We start from the raw sequence: 6,559 nt of genomic DNA on the forward strand, positions 1-6,559 counted from the left end.
TCGGGAATCGTTTTCGTCATCCCTTGCATTATAGTTCATCACAAAGTTCTACTAACTTGGTGGTGGTGACTAGAGAATTCTGTCAATCACTATCTTATCTGGAAGATTAACTCCCACTTGATTCAAGCGATTGTAGTACCCAGACAATCTGAGCACATGCTCACTAGTTGAGCGATTCTCCTCCATCTTTTAGCTATAGAACTTGTTGGAGACTTCATATCTCTCAACTCGGGTATTTGCTTGAAATATTAACTTCAACTCCTGGAACATCTCATATGGTCCATGACGTTCAAAACGTCTTTGAAGTCCCGATTCTAAGCCATTAAGCATGGTGCACAAAACTATCAAGTAGTCATCATATTGAGCTAGCCAAACGTTCATAACGTCTGCATCTGCTCCTGCAATAGGTCTGTCACCTAGCGGTGCATTAAGGACATAATTCTTCTGTGCAGCAATGAGGATAAACCTCAGATCACGGATCCAATCCGCATCATTGCTACTAACATCTTTCAACACAATTTTCTCTAGGAACATATCAAAATAAACATATGAAAGCAACAACGCAAGCTATTGATCTACAACATAATTTGCAAAATACTACCAGGACTAAGTTCATGATAAATTAAAGTTCAATTAATCATATTACTTAAGAACTCCCACTTAGACAGACATCTCTCTAGTCCTCTAAGTGATTACGTGATCCAATCAACTAAACCATGTCCGATCATCACGTGAGATGGAGTAGTTTCAATGGTGAACATCAATATGTTGATCATATCTACTATATGATTCACGCTCGACCTTTCGGTCTCCGTGTTCCGAGGCCATATCTGTATATGCTAGGCTCGTCAAGTTTAACCTGAGTATTCCGCGTGTGCAACTGTTTTGCACCCGTTGTATTTGAACGTAGAGCCTATCACACCCGATCATCACGTGGTGTCTCAGCACGAAGAACTTTCGCAACGGTGCATACTCAGGGAGAACACTTCTTGATAATTAGTGAGAGATCATCTTAAAATGCTACCGTCAAACAAAACAGAATAAGATGTATAACAGATAAACATCATATGCAATCAAAATATGTGACATGATATGGCCATGATCATCTTGCGCCTTTGATCTCCATCTCCAAAGTACTGTCATGATCTCTATCGTTACCGGCACGACACCATGATCTTCATCATCTTGATCTATATCAATGTGTCGTCACATGGTCGTCTCGCCAACTATTGCTCTTGCAACTATTGCTATCGCATAGCGATAAAGTAAAGCAATTATTTGGCACTTGCATCTTATGCAACAAAGAGACAACCATAGGGCTTCTTCCAGTTGCCGATAACTTCAACAAAACATGATCATCTCATACAACAACTTATATCTCATCACGTCTTGACCATATCACATCACAACATGCCCTGCAAAAACAAGTTAGACGTCCTCTACTTTGTTGTTGCAAGTTTTACGTGGCTGCTACGGGCTTTGCAAGAACGGTTCTTACCTACGCATCAAAACCACAACGATAGTTCGTCAAGTTGGTGTTTTTTTAATCTTCGCAAGGACCGGGCGTAGCCACACTCGGTTCAACTAAAGTTGGAGAAACAGACACCCGCCAGTCACCTGTGTGCAAAGCACGGTGGTAAAATCAGTCTCGCGTAAGCGTACGCGTAATGTCGGTCCGGGCCGCTTCATCCAACAATACCGCCGAACCAAAGTATGACATGCTGGTAAGCAGTATGACTTGTATCGCCCACAACTCACTTGTGTTCTACTCGTGCATATAACATCAACGCATAAAACCTAGGCTCGGATGCCACTGTTGGGGAACGTAGTAATTTCAAAAAAATTCCTACGTACACGCAAGATCATGGTGATGGCATAGCAACGAGAAGGGAGAGTGTTGTCCACGTACCCTCGTAGATCGTAAGCGGAAGCGTTAGCACAACGCGGTTGATGTAGTCGTACGTCTTCACGATCCGACCGATCCAAGCACCGAACATACGGCACCTCCGAGTTCAGCACACGTTCAGCTCGATGACGATCCCCGGGCTCCGATCCAGCAAAGCTTCGGGGATGAGTTCCGTCAGCACGACGGCGTGGTGACGATGATGATGCTCTACCGGCGCAGGGCTTCGCCTAAACTCCGCGACGATATGACCGAGGTGGAATATGGTGGAAGGGGGCACCGCACACGCCTAAGGAACGATCCGTACATCAACTTGTGTGTCTATGGGGTGCCCCCCGCCCCCGTATATAAAGGAGCCAGGGGGGAGGAGGCGGCCGGCCAAGGAGGGCGCGCCAAGGGGGGAGTCCTACTCCCACCGGGAGTAGGACTCCCTTCTTTCCTAGTTGGAATAGGAGAAGGGGGGAAAGAGGAGGAAGAGGGGAAGGAAAGGGGGGGCGCCGCCCCTTCCCTTGTCCTATTCGGACTAAGAAGGGGAGGGGCACGCGGCCCCCTCCTGCCTCCTTCCCTCTTCTCCCTCGAGGCCCATGTAGGCCCAATAACCCCCCGGGGGGTTCCGGTAACCTCCCGGTACTCCGGTAAAATGCCGATTTCACCCGGAACGATTCCGATGTCCAAATATAGGCTTCCAATATATCGATCTTTATGTCTCGACCATTTCGAGACTCCTCGTTATGTCCGTGATCACATCCGGGACTCCGAACAAACTTCGGTACATCAAAACTTATCAACTCGTAATAAAACTGTCATCGTAACGTTAAGCGTGCGGACCCTACGGGTTCGAGAACTATGTAGACATGACCTAGAACTATTCTCGGTCAATAACCAATAGCGGAACCTGGATGCCCATATTGGTTCCTACATATTCTACGAAGATCTTTATCGGTCAAACCGCATAACAACATACGTTGTTCCCTTTGTCATCGGTATGTTACTTGCCCGAGATTTGATCGTCGGTATCCAATACCTAGTTCAATCTCGTTACCGGCAAGTCTCTTTACTCGTTCCGTAATGCATCATCCCGTAACCAACTCATTTGGTCACATTGCTTGCAAGGCTTATAATGATGTGCATTACCGAGAGGGCCCAGAGATACCTCTCCGACAATCGGAGTGACAAAACCTAATCTCGAAATACGCCAACTCAACATGTACCTTCGGAGACACCTGTAGTACTCCTTTATAATCACCCAGTTACGTTGTGACGTTTGGTAGTACCCAAAGTGTTCCTCCGGTAAACGGGAGTTGCATAATTCTCATAGTTACAGGAACATGTATAAGTCATGAAGAAAGCAATAGCAACATACTAAACGATCAAGTGCTAGGCTAACGGAATGGGTCATGTCAATCACATCATTCTCCTAATGATGTGATCCCATTAATCAAATGACAACACATGTCTATGGTTAGGAAACATAACCATCTTTGATTAATGAGCTAGTCAAGTAGAGGCATACTAGTGACTATATGTTTGTCTATGTATTCACACATGTATCATGTTTTCGGTTAATACAATTCTAGCATGAATAATAAACATTTATCATGAAATAAGGAAATAAATAATAACTTTATTATTGCCTCTAGGGCATATTTCCTTCAGTCTCCCACTTGCACTAGAGTCAATAATCTAGTTCACATTGCTATGTGATTTAACACCAATATTCATATCTGCATGTGATTAATACCCATAGTTCACATCATCATGTGATCAACACCCAAAGGGTTAACTAGAGTCAATAATCTAGTTCACATTGCTATGTGATTAACACCCAAAAAAGTACTATGGTATGATCATGTTTTGCTCGTGAGAGAAGCTTAGTCAACGGGTCTGTCATATTCAGAGCCGTATGTATTTCGCAAATATTCTATGTCCACAATGCTCTGCAGGGAGCTACTCTAGCTAATTGCTCCCACTTTCAATATGTATCCAGATTGAGACTTAGAGTCATCTGGATTGGTGTAAAATCTTGCATCGTAGTAACTTTTACGACGGGCTCTTTTATCACCTCCATAATCGAGAAACATCTCCTTAGTCCTCACTAAGGATATTCTTGACCTATGTTCAGTGATCTACTTATTAGATCAAAATTGTATTCCTTTTCCAAACACAGAGCAAGGTATACAATAGGTCTGGTTCACAGCATAGCATACTTTATAGAACCTATGACTGAGGCATAGGGAATGACTTTTCATTCTATTTCTATTTTCTGCAATGGTCGGGTCTTGAGTCTTACTCAACTTCACAGCTTGTAACACAGGCAAGAACTCCTTTGACTGTTCCATTTTGAACTATTTCAAAAATTTATCAAGGTATGTACTCATTGAAAAAACTTATCAAGCGTCTTGATCTATCTATATAGATCTTGATGCTCAATGTGTAAGCAGCTTCAACGAGGTCTTGCTTTGAAAAACTCTTATTCAAGTATCCTTTCATGCTATCCAGAATTTCCATATCATTTGCAATTAACAATATGTCATCCACATATAATATTAGAAATGCTACAGAGCTCCCACTCACTTTCTTGTAAATACAGGCTTCTTCAAAAGTCTGTATAAAACCATATGCTTTGATCAACTCATCAAAGCGTATATTCCAACTCCGAGATGCTTACACCAGTCCATTGATGGATTGCTGGAGCTTGCACACTTTGTTAGCATCTTTAGGATTGACAAAAACTTTCTGGTTGCATCATATACAACTCTTTTTTAATAAATCCATTAAGGAATGCAGTTTTGACATCGATTTGCCAGATTTCATAAAATGTGGCAATTGCTAACATGATTCAGACAGACTTAAGCTTCGATACGAGTGAGAAAATCTCATCGTATTCAACACCTTGAACTTGTTGAAAACATTTCGCAACAAGTCGAGCTTAGTAGATAGTAACACTACTATCAATGTCCGTCTTCCTCTTGAAGATCCATTTATTTAACATGGCTTGCTGATCATCGAGCAAGTCAATCAAAGTCCATACTTTGTTCTCATACATGGATCATATCTCAGATTTTATGGCCTCAACCATTTTACGGAATCTGGGCTCACCATCGCTTCTTCATAGTTCGTAGGTTCGTCATGGTCTAGTAACATAACTTCCAGAACAGGAACATAACTTCAAGGCACAAACACATCCATCTTTCGGGGCCTGTTTGAAAAGCTTGAATAGAAAACAGAGGAATTGAATAAAACATAGGAACATCGTAATTGTGTGAAAACAAAGTAATGGAAAAACGTAGGAAACATAAAACCTGGGGGTTAGGACTGCAGGAATAAAAGTAAATAGAATAGGTAGGCCCCACAAGGAAAATAATACAACCATGCATGTAAGAGGCAGCATCCTCCGTCGGCATCCTTGGCCACTGGCATCGTGGTCCAAAAGTTTGGTGGCTCCCAGCTCCACTAAACAATTGCAATGCATCTATCTTCTTCCCATGTTTTTGCCTTGTAGTGTCATCGCCGTGCTCCATCAGTAGCAAATGAAGGATATAGATGGTATGCAAAGTAAGTAGAGGTGGACATAGGAAAATGTACAAACAAATATTGTCAAACCAGCAAGTGGTTGCTATGAACAAATCGAAAAATATCACCAGATGAGATTGAGGGTCCCATAAATGAGGCAATGATCCTCTCTATGATAAACCATCATTACTAGGATGTAGCCTCAAGAGGAATCCCTCTCTTGCTCTACAAATTCATTTCAAGTGAGACCCTTCCACATCATCTCCATTTTGATGATGCTCTTTCAGGGAAGTCGCGACTAAAGCTATGAATTATACTACTAGGTTTGTTTCATGAATGTATTAGGAAAAAAGGAGCTGGAAGACTTTGCCATGATCATTTCTATAACGGGTTACAAACGAGAATTTTTTGCCAAGTGACTTTCTATTATGCAAATGTGCAATGTATTGGATCAAGGCACCCATAAATATGACACTGAGAGTCATTAATCCATATTTCTTTCGAATAACCATACATTTTATTTAGTTCTAAGTTGATGTCATTGGTGTTTAAATGCAGCACTCATGATGATCTCATGCTCTGGACACACAGGATGAAGAAAGCAGAGCACAAGCAGGCCGCCTCCTCATGGCGTTCCTACCTCTTATCACGATTACACGTGCCTATGTAATTTCACCTTGTAACCACTCCAATGATGGGTCACAAGCATTGAGAAATATATTCAGGGGGAGCTCCCCCTCCGGTGATTTTTCAAAAAAAAATGCAGCACTCATTTTAATACTTCCTATAATGTACAGACACCCTCATTTGTTGCTAGGTTTGCTACGGTTCATAGGACGAGAATGTTTATGTGTGTTAGCTAAGGGAGTATTGTTCTCATATATTCCTAGTTTTATTATTGATAATTTATTACTACAAATTCCCGCAGTAACGCGCGCACGGGGTATCATCTAGTTTTTGTTTATGACCAGGTACGCACGTTCAACCATTGAACCATTGAGAATGAGTGCGTGATGTGGTAGGATGATAGTACGTGTAATTACGTAGTAGCTCTGTTCTAAATATAAGACGTTTTGACAGTTTAATTTAAACTGCTAAAACATTTTATATACTTAGGAACAGCGGATGTATGTGCGTAATGGT

Source organism: Triticum aestivum, chromosome 6B (assembly GCF_018294505.1).
Source record: "Triticum aestivum cultivar Chinese Spring chromosome 6B, IWGSC CS RefSeq v2.1, whole genome shotgun sequence".
NCBI classification, from domain to species: domain Eukaryota; kingdom Viridiplantae; phylum Streptophyta; class Magnoliopsida; order Poales; family Poaceae; genus Triticum; species Triticum aestivum.